General features: G+C 43.8%; 1 protein-coding gene across 24 annotated transcripts in view; it reads left to right on the top strand.

Moving 5' to 3' along the window:
- Positions 1-14210, top strand: part of LOC106591349 (tensin-1) — a 185378-nt gene that overhangs the window by 87155 nt on the left and 84013 nt on the right. For 4 of the 24 annotated variants that reach the window (XM_045697918.2, XM_045697917.2, XM_045697920.2 and 1 more), the window contains exon 1: positions 7550-7812. The exons of the other annotated variants lie outside the window; for them this stretch is intronic. The gene's annotated coding sequence lies outside the window, so the exon portion shown is untranslated. Of the gene's footprint in view, positions 1-7549; positions 7813-14210 lie in introns of those variants that run through there. 24 annotated transcript variants of the gene reach the window in all.

Genomic DNA, 14210 nt, shown 5'->3' with positions numbered 1-14210 from the left:
TCGTTATCTTTACAGCAAGTTGCTTGCTTGCCGAACTGAACTATGTATCCTGTAGATGCTGCAGTGAGAGTCTCACAGGCGAAGGTTGGCTGGCTGTTAATGTTAGGTTAATGGGTAACATTGAATCTATGAGATGACTATGTCCCTTAAGAAAATAGCCATACTATATCACAGTAAGAGGAAAGAGATAGAAGGTGTGAGAGAGAAACAGTGTGTGTGAGAGAGAGACAAGAATAGTGAGAGGGAGAGAGGGAGAGAGAGAGAGAGAGAGAGAGAGATAGATAGATAGATAGATAGATAGATAGATAGATAGATAGATAGATAGATAGATAGATAGATAGATAGATAGATAGATAGATAGATAGATAGATAGATAGATAGATAGATAGATAGATAGATAGATAGATAGAGAGCAAAAGAGAGAGAAACAGAGAAATAGAGAGAGAGAGAGAGCAAAAGAGAGAGAAAGCGAGAAATAGAGGGAGAGAGAGCAAAGACAGAGTAAGAGAGAAATAGAGAGAGAGAGGGAGCAAAAGAGAGAGAAATAGAGAGAGAGAGAGCAAAAGAGAGAAACAAGGGTGAGAGTGAGAAGGAGAGAAGAAGAGAGAGAGAAAGACAAATGGAGAGAGAAAAAGAAGGAGAGATAGACTGTTTAAAAGAGAGATGCTGAAATCAGTAGAGTTCTTTAGCTAACTAACCGGAGCCAAACAGATTCTAATCATAGATCTTGGAAAGAACTGAGTGTTTGAGCACGGTGGATTTCATCAACAATTACAGTCCCTTGGACGGACTTTATCCCTTTAATTCTGTTACTGCCCTTATCCCTGTGTTGGCTTAGCTAAGGCAAAACATTTATGTTAGCTTAATCCGCTGAAATGACCGCTAGATGAAAATAAATGGAACACAATGTTGTGTAGGCGCGCTCATCGTCTCAGACCATAAACCACGGAAAAGCAAATAGCCTTAATGCAAACATGACCGTGGACTAAGGCTGATGCCCATGCTTTCTTTAGCTGACTCGGTGTTGACCTTGTTCAGTAAACATGTCATGAAATACGAGGCTTTCTGTGATCAGGAAGACTTGGGGAGTGCTTATGCTAATCTTCAGCGTTTCTTCTATCTTGATGTATACACAGTGTCCTGAGACTACGGCTTTCATTTACTTTCTCTCCTCATTTCACAACAATGTTATCTCGCTCTCATTTCACATTGCTGGAACATCTCTGCAACGTTCCTCTAACTTTGAACGGTAATAGAAAAGCAATGAAGACATCAAAGCTGCTGCATGTCCCTCAGTTTAAGAGAGACGTACCAGAACACAACATCTGAACAACTCCACAGACAATGAATAACCCAGTAGATACCCTCTAGCTACACTGCTGACAGGCAGACAGGGACTAATCGCCATGCTACCCCCCATAGTTATAACTTGGATTAATATGTTTTCCTTTCCCTTTAAACACAAACCAACCGACTGTCTATCCATTGATCTATGTTGTTGAAACCGCAAAGGCGCTCTGGTTTCGGTCGTAGTGACTCGTTCCTGACCGTCCATGTTTTGGGGGTGAGGGCTGTGTTGTTCTGCTGCTATAGACAGAGGAACTGTAGTGACCCTTTGGTGTTTGTTATGGTTGTCGATGTGTAGGTGGTTGGTCTGGAGTGTGTTATGTTGTGGTCTGGGGGTTTGACAGAGCTGGAGATGAGGCTGAAAGGCTTGGAGACAGTAGCTGTGCACGGCCCCAAAAAGGTGGTCAAGTCTTGGGGCCTCAAAGTGCAGTCTTTTTTCTCTTTTGTTGGCTTTGTGGCCCGCAACTTTAAGCCCTGTGAATTCTCGTGTGACCCACCAACAAATTCAAAAAACATGTTTCAAGCCGCAACCCATTCCTAAGCTATGAGTTAAGACAGTGGTTCCCAACCAACTAGGATCTCTGGAGGTCTTGGCCTATCCACAGGGGCTACTTGAGAAGACTCATAAGACCGTTAGGACTTCTGGTAAAATGCACACGAGGGGGTGCTCAGTAAAATTCAATTGGTGCAACAGTAACCGAAAAAGGTTGGGGACCACATAGCTAAGAGAACATGGTTTCAGACTACCAGTTGGCCCTGATCCCATCATTGGGGAATGGGAGGCTCTGCTCCAAAGCAGAGAGAGGGGACAGTGACAACAATGTGTCTTCTGTACTGCATGACCTATCATGTAATATCCACCCAAACACAGCTGGACTGTATGTCCTACTAACCTAGCCCTGAGCTGTCTCACAGCTACTAAAACACTAGCCAAACATCTACACTACAGGAGATAGATTAGGCTAGCAGACAGATTGGCCATGCACGTTACATAGTATGCTAGTATGGATAGTATTGTGATACAGTGCAGAAGTCACTGTGGTTGTATGAGACATGACCAGTCAATAATAGGTTTGATGAACAAACCCTCAGCTATACTGAAACCTAGTGGGTTTCCCACATCTCAGAATGACTTTCCAGCTGGCTCTGTTCCTGCTGCTTCTGAACCCCATTCCCACTGCCGTTCCCTCACTACTCTATTACTGTCCTGTCATGGAAAAGCTTTCTGGAATGCTGCTGCCGTGCTGTGGGATGTTGGGTTGGAGTCGCCAGACTTGGTTTGGCGTTGAGGGTTAGGGGAGGGGAAGGGGGAGGAGGGAGAGAAGAGAGAAGAGAGAAGAGAGAAAGGGTAGGTTTTGGCCATGTCTCTGGCTCGCTTTCCAACCAGACCCTGAAGCTGTCGTCTCCACTCACCCCACTCACTCAGTCTTACTCTCAAAACATGCTGTTTTTGTGCTAAGTCTTGATGATATGCTTTGAGATATTATCATAGTAAAACAGTTGATCTCATTGACACACATCCTGTGTTTTTCAGTTCATATTTGGCTTGGGAAATGGAGCTGTTGCTTTCCACTACACGGGGTACACAGTAGTGACACAGTATACAGGTTAGCGCTCATTACCGGTTACCGCTAGCTGTTTACGTACCAGACACTGGCAGACCATTGCTGCCTGAAAAGAACCCAGTGTTCCAGTAATCAGGTCTGTAAACTTCCTCCAGTCGTCAGTGCTGATAGTTGTTGGATGCAGTCCAGGGGTTTATAACGAGACGTCTAGGAAATGACTTGTGGCCGTGATCCATGGGTGGACCAGCTAACCGACCGAGCCGAGCCGGGTGTGTGACTGTGACTGTTACTGGGCCTTCACATTGTGTTAGTGTGAGAGATGGAGCAGGGTGATGTTTTCCTGCTTCTTGGAATTGTGAAGTCGACTCCACTATTGTTATGAGTTCTAAGAACCCTCGAAGGGATTCTAGTTTCCCGAGTGCCACTCTAGGGATCCATTCTGACAGCAACTAAAATACAGAGATGTTAAAAAAAACAGTGGCAAAACACTACAAATACTCAACATGACACTTGATTCATAACAAGTTTAGGATACCGCAGATTGCCTTCTGTTAACTTGAAACCTGCATAAGTTGTTGACTTCTCAGTTGTAAGGTTTTGATAGTGACTGTAGTAGTATTGAATTGTAGTCATTTTTGCGCTGTCAAAACATTGCCTGAACAATTCTATCTAGACCAAAACACCAACTCTGCTGCTTCTAGAATGAGATTCCACTGTAAAGTCATACACGCTTGCTGCCTCTCCTTTTAGAAACAGTCAGGTTCTTCTGTCATTCCAAGAAAAATACAGCAGTTGGAAATAATCACCACAAGACGAGTCAGGCGGTCGCGTTTGATCTTTATTTGGCCACAAATCAATCTAGGGATTACTGATCTACTGCTTACATAACCATAACATTAAGATGAGCTCCGAGCAGATAATTGGCTATCGAGGAGGGAGAAATGGATTTATTAGAGACAGAATTTAGAAAAAAATACAACACTTCGTGGGCAGTCATGAAATGTAGGAAATCTGTAATGACTTTGTCAATGACTTGTTTTGTTCTGTTAATGTGTCTGAGAATGTCTGAGAATATACAAATGAAGGATCTTAATTTGAGCCTGCAGGAAAATAATAAATGTGAATTATTATGTGAATTTAATTTAATGGACATTTTTGTAGTGGTTGATACATTTTTCTAAAGGGAAAATCAAGTCTGAAATTTAAAAGTGGAAATTACAAACTTCAGAAACCTTTTTAAACCTCAAATACACTACAAGTTTTTTTCTTCCTTCTGTTCTCCTGCAAAAGGGTGGTCAAATTAAGATCCTACATCTGTATAAGGAAATAATCGTTATTTGGCCCATACTCTGGTCTTTGTTGAGTGTCCAGGGGCCACACGGAGGCACTTGAGGTCTGTCTGTATTGCCGCTTTTGGCCATTTCACCTCAGAAAGAGTGCATAGACACAGAGGAGAAGACAAACATGACCAAGGCCTTTAACACTGACGGAGAGGGAAGGAGAGTGAATGGGTGGGTTGTCAGGTAGAATGAGAGATAGGGGTGGAGAGAAAGAGAGATGGAAGGAGAAAGGGAGATAGTGAACTAGAAAGTGAGAGAGAAGGAAAGAGGGGAGAGAGATAGAGAGAGTGAGAAAGTGAGAGAGAGAGAGAGAGAGAAAGAGGGGAGGGAGATAGAGTGAGAAAGAAAGCGAGAGAGAAAGATAGATAGCAAGAAATCGAGACAGAGAGAGAGGAGAGATGAGGACACACTCCTTGCTTCTACAGAAGCCACTCTGTTTCCCAGGCACAAACATGCCACTTCAAAGGGCTATCACACAGTGTCGCCATGGCAACAGCCTTCACTGGCATAGATATACAGGAGATAGATTGGACTAGCAGACAGACGGTATGGCAGAGATATACGGGAGATAGATTGGACTAGCAGACAGACAGTATGGCAGAGATATACAGGAGATAGATTGGACTAGCAGACAGACAGTATGGCAGAGATATACGGGAGATAGATTGGAATAGCAGACAGAGAGTATGGCAGAGATATACAGGAGATAGATTGGATTAGCAGACATATGGTAGATGGAAAGAGGGGAGTGAGATAGAGTGAGAGAGAAAGAAAGCAAGAGAGAAAGATACAGAAGATAGATTGGACTAGCAGACAGACGGTATGACAGAGATATACAGGAGATATATTGGACTAGCAGACAGATAGTATGGCAGAGATATACAGGAGATAGATTGGACTAGCAGACAGATGGTAGATAGAGAGGGAGGGAAAGAGGGGAGTGAGATAGAGTGAGAGAGAAAGAAAGCAAGAGAGAAAGATACAGGAGATAGATTGGACTAGCAGACAGATGGTATGACAGAGATAAACAGGAGATTGATCGGACTAGCAGACAGACAGTTTGGCAGAGATATACAGGAGATAGATTGGACTAGCAGACAGACAGTATGGCAGAGCTATACAGGGCGTAGATTGGACTAGCAGACAGATGCTATTGCAGAGATATACTGGAGATATATAGGACTAACAGACAGATGGTATGGCAGAGCTATACAGGAGATAGATTGGACTAGCAGACAGACTGTATGGCAGAGCTATACAGGAGATAGATTGGACTAGCAGACAGACTGTATGGCAGAGATATACAGGAGTTAGATTGGACTTGCAGACAGAATGTATGGCAGAGATATAAAGGAGATAGATTGGGCTAGCAGACAGACTGTATGGCAGAGATATACAGAAGATAGATTGGGCTAGCAGACAGACTGTATGGCAGAGATATACAAGAGATAGATTGGGCTAGCAGACAGATGGTAGATAGAGAGGGAGGGAAAGAGGGGAGTGAGATAGAGTGAGAGAGAAAGAAAGCAAGAGAGAAAGATACAGGAGATAGATTGGACTAGCAGACAGATGGTATGACAGAGATAAACAGGAGATTGATCGGACTAGCAGACAGACTGTTTGGCAGAGATATACAGGAGATAGATTGGGCTAGCAGACAGACTGTATGGCAGAGATATACAGAAGATAGATTGGGCTAGCAAACAGACTGTATGGCAGAGATATACAGGAGATAGATTGGGCTAGCAGACAGACTGTATGGCAGAGATATACAAGAGATAGATTGGGCTAGCAGACAGACTGTATGGCAGAGATATACAGGAGATAGATTGGGCTAGCAGACAGACTGTATGGCAGAGATAGACAGGAGATAGATTGGGCTAGCAGACAGACTGTATGGCAGAGATATACAGGAGATAGATTGGGCTAGCAGACAGACTGTATGGCAGAGATAGACAGGAGATAGATTGGGCTAGCAGACAGACTGTATGGCAGAGCTAATAGCCGGGTAAAGGGCCGATGACTGATGGTATAATCTACCCTCCCAGCTTGTCTGGAGGGAAAGCACCAAGTTCACCCAGAGTGCATGAAATCTAAATCTACCCCAAAGGAGATCAAGCACCAGCAAGCACACGAAAATCATCTCAAGTATCCTAAATAATTTCCTATTTATGGTTCCTGCTGAGATACCTCTTAAGGCTGGATCCTGGCTAGAAACATTGGTTTCATTGATCTGGCTTTATCTCAAGACAAACGGAAAAAGTGTTGGAAAAGGTGGCTCACAATGCATGAATGTTTGGATAACACAAAACCAGCTCTTCTTCCTATTCAAACATTCAACCAGCCACCCAGTGTTTTACATTACATTCTGTTGAATTATTTACCTGCCTGTACACCAACAGCGCTGATTTCCAACCTGAAATAGAAGAATACATTCTCTCAGATCTACAGCGTGCTGCGTAGATGCAGAGGAATGTACACACACAGTGCACCTGGGACTGACTGTGTGCTGTAGAACCAGCTAAAGCATGGTCATGAGTGGAACTGGCTCTGAGCCTGACAACTCATGTTTAACCTGTACGCTGAGAATGTGATGATAGAGAGAGAGATAGAGGGTAGAGCGAGAGAGAAAGAGAGAGAGTGAGAAAAGACAGTGAGAGAGAGGTAGAAATAGACAGGGAGGTGGAGAGACAGAGAGAGAGAAGGAGAGATAGAGAGAAAAATAGAGCGAGAGAAAGAGAGACAGAAACAGAGACTGATATGAGGAAAGAAGGAGGGATTTAGAGTGTTCTGTCAATCACATTCCAAGCCCCCCCCCATCCTGTTAAGGAAGTCCTGCTTTTCATACACTAAGCACATAGCTACCTCTTTCCATCATAAGCATGCGTGTGCATCAACAGAGGAAAAACCAAAGGGGGGAAGAAAAAGGAAGAGAGAGAACGAGTGTGTATGTGTGTGAGAGAGAGAGAGAGAAAGCCACAGAGAGAAAGAGAGAGAAAGCCAGAGAGAGAGAGAGGGAGAGAGAGAGAGAGAGAGAGAGAGAGAGAGAGAGAGAAAGCCAGAGAGAGATAACATAGATTATGTAAAGGTCAAGCTGCAGGCATGAGGGAAGAACAGAACACAACAGTGGGTTCTAGTCCCAGTCTGCATCCAGAGCTCTCTCTCTGTTCCTCCTCTCTAGTTTAGGGTACTGCAGTCAGAAGAATCCTGGAGCCTTGGCCTTATATAGTGTGTTTTCAACTTTGTTGGCCGCAGACGGATTGAACAGAAGCCAGCGGCATTAAGTGTGGATCCTGGAGAAGTTGAGAGGTGTGTGCGTACACACACACGCTTGTGCACGTGCTTGTGCACACACGCACAGATTCACTGGCTTGCTGGTCTGGCACGCGTTTGGGATTACTCCTGTTGTTTTGAGCAGAGGGGGGACAGACAGTGGAGAGTGTCTCTATTTGGTATCTGGAGGGAGAGAGACAGTAGAGAGGGGAGAGAGAGAACGAGGGAGAAGGAGGGAAGAGGAGAGGGAAGGAGAGAGAAAGTGAGAGAATTCCATCGTTGAACAGGTAAGAGAGCTGGCTGTACAGTGTCCTCTAATGTTATGGATTGATTGATTGATATTGTGTTCTGTTTTGGCTTGTTGGGTGGAAAGCTCATTCTGAGATAGTCTTAGGTGTCAAAATCAATAAACATAAGTTCTCTTTGTCTTCATCTGCCAAAAGACAGTCAGGAGCTGGAAGATGTTTTACATTGTAACTACTTACAATCAATGTCCCTTGTTGTATTTATATTGCATGTAGATTTCTAATAAGAGGTACTTGATGTACTTGAAAAAAACAATCAAAAAATGTATTGCCATTTCAGACGTAAATCAATGCATATCATGTAACTAAACTATGAGTGTGTCGGCTGATATGGTCGGCTACTGTCCTTCAGTACATAAGAAGTAGTTAGTGCGCCAGCCACACTGTGTTCTGCACGTTTCCCATGTGTTACGCTGTAGTCCTGGGAAAGTGGCTCTCTGGGGAGCTGGCTAGAGTTCCTTTGAGTCTCGCTCTGCTTTCATGTCCCGAGCGGAGGTATTTTGTGACTGGTCTGGAGGAGAGTGGAGCTGGCGGAGGTAGAGTGGTGGCTGTGGCCATGTTTCGCCTTTACTGTAACCAGTGGCTGACAGGACGGACAAATCTACCGCTGAAGCTACAGTATAACGATAGGTCAACCCGGAGGTGTGGGTGAGTGGGGGGGGGTGTTTGTGTATGTGTGTGTGTGTCATGTATGTGCCAGACAGATACAGAACTAGAATCCGGCCTCTACCTTCTGTGATTTTACTCTCTTTTTCTCTGCCTTGTAGTCTCCTTTAAGTCTCCATCTCTAGAGAACATTCCCTTGTCCCCTGTCTTCCTCTCTCTCTCCCTGCCCTCCCTCCTCCCTTTTTCCCTGACTGACACTTCTAAGTGAGGATGTTGACTGATGATCACCGTCATTCCCCTTTGACCCTGGGCTAACACGGGGAGGGGCAGTTATAAGCGGGAGGTCAAAGTGTCGCAGGCCATTAAATCTTCTCTCTGTTCTAGCAGTCAAAACAAGACAGAAGACTCCTGTTTGTTATGGTTGAGCTGTAACACATTTTGGCGGATGGAAAGACATTTCCTAATGTTTACCTGTCCAGGGTGTTATGTGGTTGTGAAGCATGAAACAGCAATAAAACATATTTTTTGGTGTCAGTTCAATTTAAATTCGATCAATCTGAGAGAAAGAAATAGGTGGCAGTTTCATAAAACCCATTCTGTACAAATTCTTTATTACCATAGACAAGCTACTAAATGTCATTTTCTCCTCCAAACACTTAGACCGAAACACTTACCAATTGACACTGCGAAAGCCCTTCCAATTCAGAATTGCACCTCAGGCATTTTCATTTTCATCAGTCACCATTAGTCCAGAGCAGAAAATTCCCCACCGCTTTCCTCAGCACTTCCAGAAAACCTCTTACCCTGCCAGAACAGCCTTAAATCAATGGTTCCCACCATCTCTTCCTCCAACATTAGATGCTGTGAGTGAATAATGGCTGTGGACTGGCTTCTTTCCAGATAGATCCGTTCCTTTGCACAACGGTTTCTCCTCTCTTCATCCAAATCCCTCTCTTTACCTTTAAACTGGTTTTCCTCGTGCCTAACTCTGTAACGCCTCCTCATTGGATGCCTCGGAGCAGCCAAACTTCACCAAACCGTCCGGAGACAGACTAGACTAGAGGAACGATGTGTATTGAACAGCATCTGGCCCATGATGAGTCTACAGAGGTTGTGAATGAGTATTTGTTGAAGTAGATGCTTTAGAGATGAAATCAGACATTTTCATGTGATGTTTGTTTAATATTCTAACATGTATGTGACATTGAATGCAGCTGACTGAGAGAGAACCGTGAAAATACTCCCTCCTCAAAGTGCAGCTAAGTTGGCTTCATTAGTAGTATTTGTTGTATAGTGTAGCTACGGTCATGTTTTAGTGTGTCTGTCTACATGTGTTGACATTGGCTTGGCAACCCGGACCCTCTGTGCTTTTGTTTTCTAGTCAACAGAACCATTAGTGGTACTCTGAGTGAAAGCATCCCACGGTCAGTTCTGATTCAACATGAACTCTGAGGGATACCTGGCCATGGACCATCCATAGAGCATAGTACTCCTATTAGCTCTGTCCAACTCCGTTCAACTCAGCCACGCAGGCCAGTAATGACGATAACATGCCTGTTTAAGACCTCCAATAGCGATTCTGCGGAGATGTGATCCCTTTGTGTGGTCATTATGAAGCTCTCCTCGTTATGAAACTCCAGTTGTCTTCCACATCAGAGGTTTTCAACCTGCGTCCAACGCTAGCCACATATTCTATTCATCTATTTCTTCTGGAGAAGGATATTCAGTGCTTATGACGGTATGGCAGTGGTTTTGGTTGAATGTTGGATCCATAGAAGGTATGAGAGGTTAGCCGTAGGCAGCACACCACACTCACCGCTAACTGTGGCTTAACCATGATCCAATGGATCCTGTGTTTCCACACTAATGTTAATGTTGTGTTAATGTTGGGTTAATGTTGTGTTGGGTTAATGTTGTTTTGATGTGTGTTAATGTTGCGTCAATGTTGTGTTATGTTTGTGTTGGGTTAATGTTGTTTTAATGTGTGTTAATGTTGTGTTGTGTTAATGTTGTGTTAATGTTATGTTAATGTTGTGCTACTGCTATGTTCAAGTTGTGTTAATGTTGTCTTAATGTTGAGTTAATGTTGTGTTAATGTTGTGTTGTGTTAATGTTGTCTTAATGTTGAGTTAATGTTGTGTTGTGTTCATGTTATGTTGTGTTAATGTTATGTTTGACAACTGGACGAGCTGGACTGGAGGTGTGTGTATGTACGGCCCTGAAGCATTCTTTCTATGTTATTTCAGGGTTTGTTCCAGACATTTGAAAACACAAAACGACATTGAGACGCTGAACAGATGTTGTTACATCATGATGACTGCTACCTTACTGTACCTGTTACCTTGTGGATGTTTGGTTGTCTAAAGGGTTTTCTTAGGATGGCCCCAACCCTGGTCTGTTCCCACTGACCTCCTGAGAGGGCATGAGGATGGACTTTATACATTACTGAATAAAGTTAATTCACTGAATTGGTGACCTCAACCCTGCCTGGAACCTCTCTAGAGTATGTTCCACTGTTAGTTCTTTCAGAGGTACAACATTATGCTCATGTCTTTCCCATCTGATTTACTGTACATAGTGGGCATGGCTAGGGTATACAGTACACAATGGGTCTAGGCTAGGGTATACAGTACATAATGGGTCTAGGCTAGTGTATACAGTACATAATGGTCTAGGCTAGGGTATACAGTATATAGTGGGTCTAGGCCACGGTATACAGTACATAGTGGGCATGGCTAGGGTATACAGTACATAGTGGGCATGGCTAGGGTATACAGTACACAATGGGTCTAGGCTAGGGTATACAGTACATAATGGGTCTAGGCTAGTGTATACAGTACATAATGGTCTAGGCTAGGGTATACAGTATATAGTGGGTCTAGGCCACGGTATACAGTACATAGTGGGCATGGCTAGGGTATACAGTACATAGTGGGCATGGCTAGGGTATACAGTACACAGTGGGTCTAGGCTAGGGTATACAGTACATAGTGGGTCTAGGCTAGGGTATACAGTACATAATGGTCTAGGCTAGGGTATACAGTATATAGTGGGTCTAGGCCACGGTATACAGTACATAGTGGGCATGGCTAGGGTATACAGTACATAGTGGGTCTAGGCTAGGGTATACAGTACATAGTGGGCATGGCTAGGGAATACAGTACATAGTGGGTCTAAGCTAGGGTATACAGTACATAGTGGGCATGGCTAGGGTATACAGTACATAGTGGGTCTAAGCTAGGGTATACAGTACATAGTGGGCATGGCTAGGGTACACAGTATATAGTGGGTCTAGGCTAGGGTATACATTACATAGTGGGCATGGCTAGGGTATACAGTACATAGTGGGCATGGCTAGGGTATACAGTACATAGTGGGCATGGCTAGGGTATACAGTACATAGTGGGTCTAGGCTAGGGTACACAGTACATAGTGGGCATGGCTAGGGTATACAGTACATAGTGGGTCTAGGCTAGGGTACACAGTACATAATGGGAATGGCTAGGGTATACAGTACATAGTGGGTCTAGGCTAGGGTATACAGAACATAGTGAGCATGGCTAGGGTACACAGTACATAGTGGGAATGGCTAGGGTATACAGTACATAGTGGGTCTAGGCTAGGGTACACAGTACATAGTGGGCATGGCTAGGGTATACAGTACATAGTGGGCATGGCTAGGGTATACAGTACATAGTGGGTCTAGGCTAGGGTATACAGTACATAGTGGGTCTAGGCTAGGGTAGGGTATACAGTACATAGTGGGTCTAGGCTAGGGTATACAGTACAAAGTGGGCATGGCTAGGGTATACAGTACTTAGTGGGTCTAGGCAATGGTATACAGTACATAGTGGGCATGGCTGGAATATACAGTACATAGTGGGTCTAGGCTATGGTATACAGTACATAGTGGGCATGGCTAGAATATACAGTACATAGTGGGTCTAGGCTAGGGTAGGGTATACAGTACATAGTGGGTCTAGGTTAGGGTATACAGTACAAAGTGGGCATGGCTAGGGTATACAGTACTTAGTGGGTCTAGGCTATGGTATACAGTACATAGTGGGCATGGCTAGAATATACAGTACGTAGTGGGCCTAGGCTAGGGTACACAGTACATAGTTGGTCTAGGCTAGGGTATGCAGTATATAGTGGGTTTAGGCTAGTGTATACAGTATATAGTGAGGCTAGGGTATACAGTATTTAGTGGGTCTAGGCCATGGTATACAGTACATAGTGGGCATGGCTAGGGTATACAGTACATCGTGAGCATGGCTAGGGAATACAGCACATAGTGGGTCTAGGCTAGGGTATGCATTACATAGTGGGCATGGCTAGGGTATAGAGTACATAGTGGGCATGGCTAGGGTATACAGTACATAGTGGGCCTAGGCTAGGGTACACAGTACATAGTGGGTCTACGCTAGGGTATACATTACATAGTGGGCATGGCTAGGGTATACAGTACATAGTGGGCATGGCTAGGGTATATAGTACATAGTGGGCCTAGGCTAGGGTACACAGTAAATAGTTGGTCTAGGCTAGGGTATGCAGTATATAGTGAGGCTAGGGTATACAGTATTTAGTGGGTTTAGGCTAGTGTATACAGTATATAGTGAGGCTAGTGTATACAGTATTTAGTGGGTTTAGGTTAGTCTATACAGTATATAGTGAGGCTAGGGAATACAGTATTTAGTGGGTTTAGGCTAGTGTATACAGTATATAGTGAGGCTAGGGTATACAGTATATAGTGAGACTAGTGTATACAGTATATAGTGGGTTTAGGCTAGTGTATACAGTATATAGTGAGGCTAGGGTATACAGTATATGGTGAGGCTAGTGTATACAGTATATAGTGAGGCTAGTGTATACAGTATATAGTGAGGCTAGGGTATACAGTATATGGTGAGGCTAGTGTATACAGTATATAGTGAGGCTAGTGTATACAGTATGTAGTGAGGCTAGGGTATACAGTATATAGTGAGGCTAGTGTATAAAGTATATAGTGAGGCTAGGGTATACAGTAAATAGTGGGTCTAGGCTATTGTATACAGTATATAGTGAGGCTAGGGTATACAGTATATAGTGAGGCTAGTGTATACAGTATATAGTGAGGCTAGTGTATACAGTATATAGTGAGGCTAGGGTATACAGTATATAGTGAGGCTAGTGTATAAAGTATATAGTGAGGCTAGGGTATACAGTAAATAGTGGGTCTAGGCTATTGTATACAGTATATAGTGAGGCTAGGTTATACGGTATATAGTGAGGCTAGTGTATACAGTATATAGTGAGGCTAGGTTTTACAGTAGGAAGCCAGGAAAACTTCTGTACATTCTGTAGATACTATTGATGTACACTTCCAGCAGCCCCAAAGCCAAGGGAGGTTGTTTTCCTAAGTAGCCTTGTAAAGTAGCGTCTAGCGGGAACGAGTGAGAAGGTCGTTAGCTCAATCAAGTTCTCGCCATGATGTCTGGCGTTGCAGATGGGTTTTTATGGCGTGGAAATGGAAAGGCTTGCCTTTAAGCGTTTTGTGTTTGGCTACGGTCAAATAGTGTTGATGGACGTCTATAGAACTGGAAACAGTTGGCTGGGGAAGTGTCGTCATGTTGGAAATACAGCGGCTTGATATTCTCCTGGCAGCATGCTAGTCGTCATTCATCATATGTTTTCCTACTGTGTTACTGCTATGGTTTAACTTTCCCTCCATCTCTCTGCAACCGCAATATCTTATTTTACCATTACAAAAGACCTGCCAGTAATACTCTGATATT

This window comes from Salmo salar, chromosome 16 (genome assembly GCF_965601325.2).
Source record: "Salmo salar chromosome 16, fSalSal1, whole genome shotgun sequence".
In the NCBI taxonomy this organism is placed as follows: domain Eukaryota; kingdom Metazoa; phylum Chordata; class Actinopteri; order Salmoniformes; family Salmonidae; genus Salmo; species Salmo salar.
The sequence above is the reverse complement of the archived record's forward strand: the minus strand, read 5'-3'. Positions and strand labels throughout refer to the sequence as shown.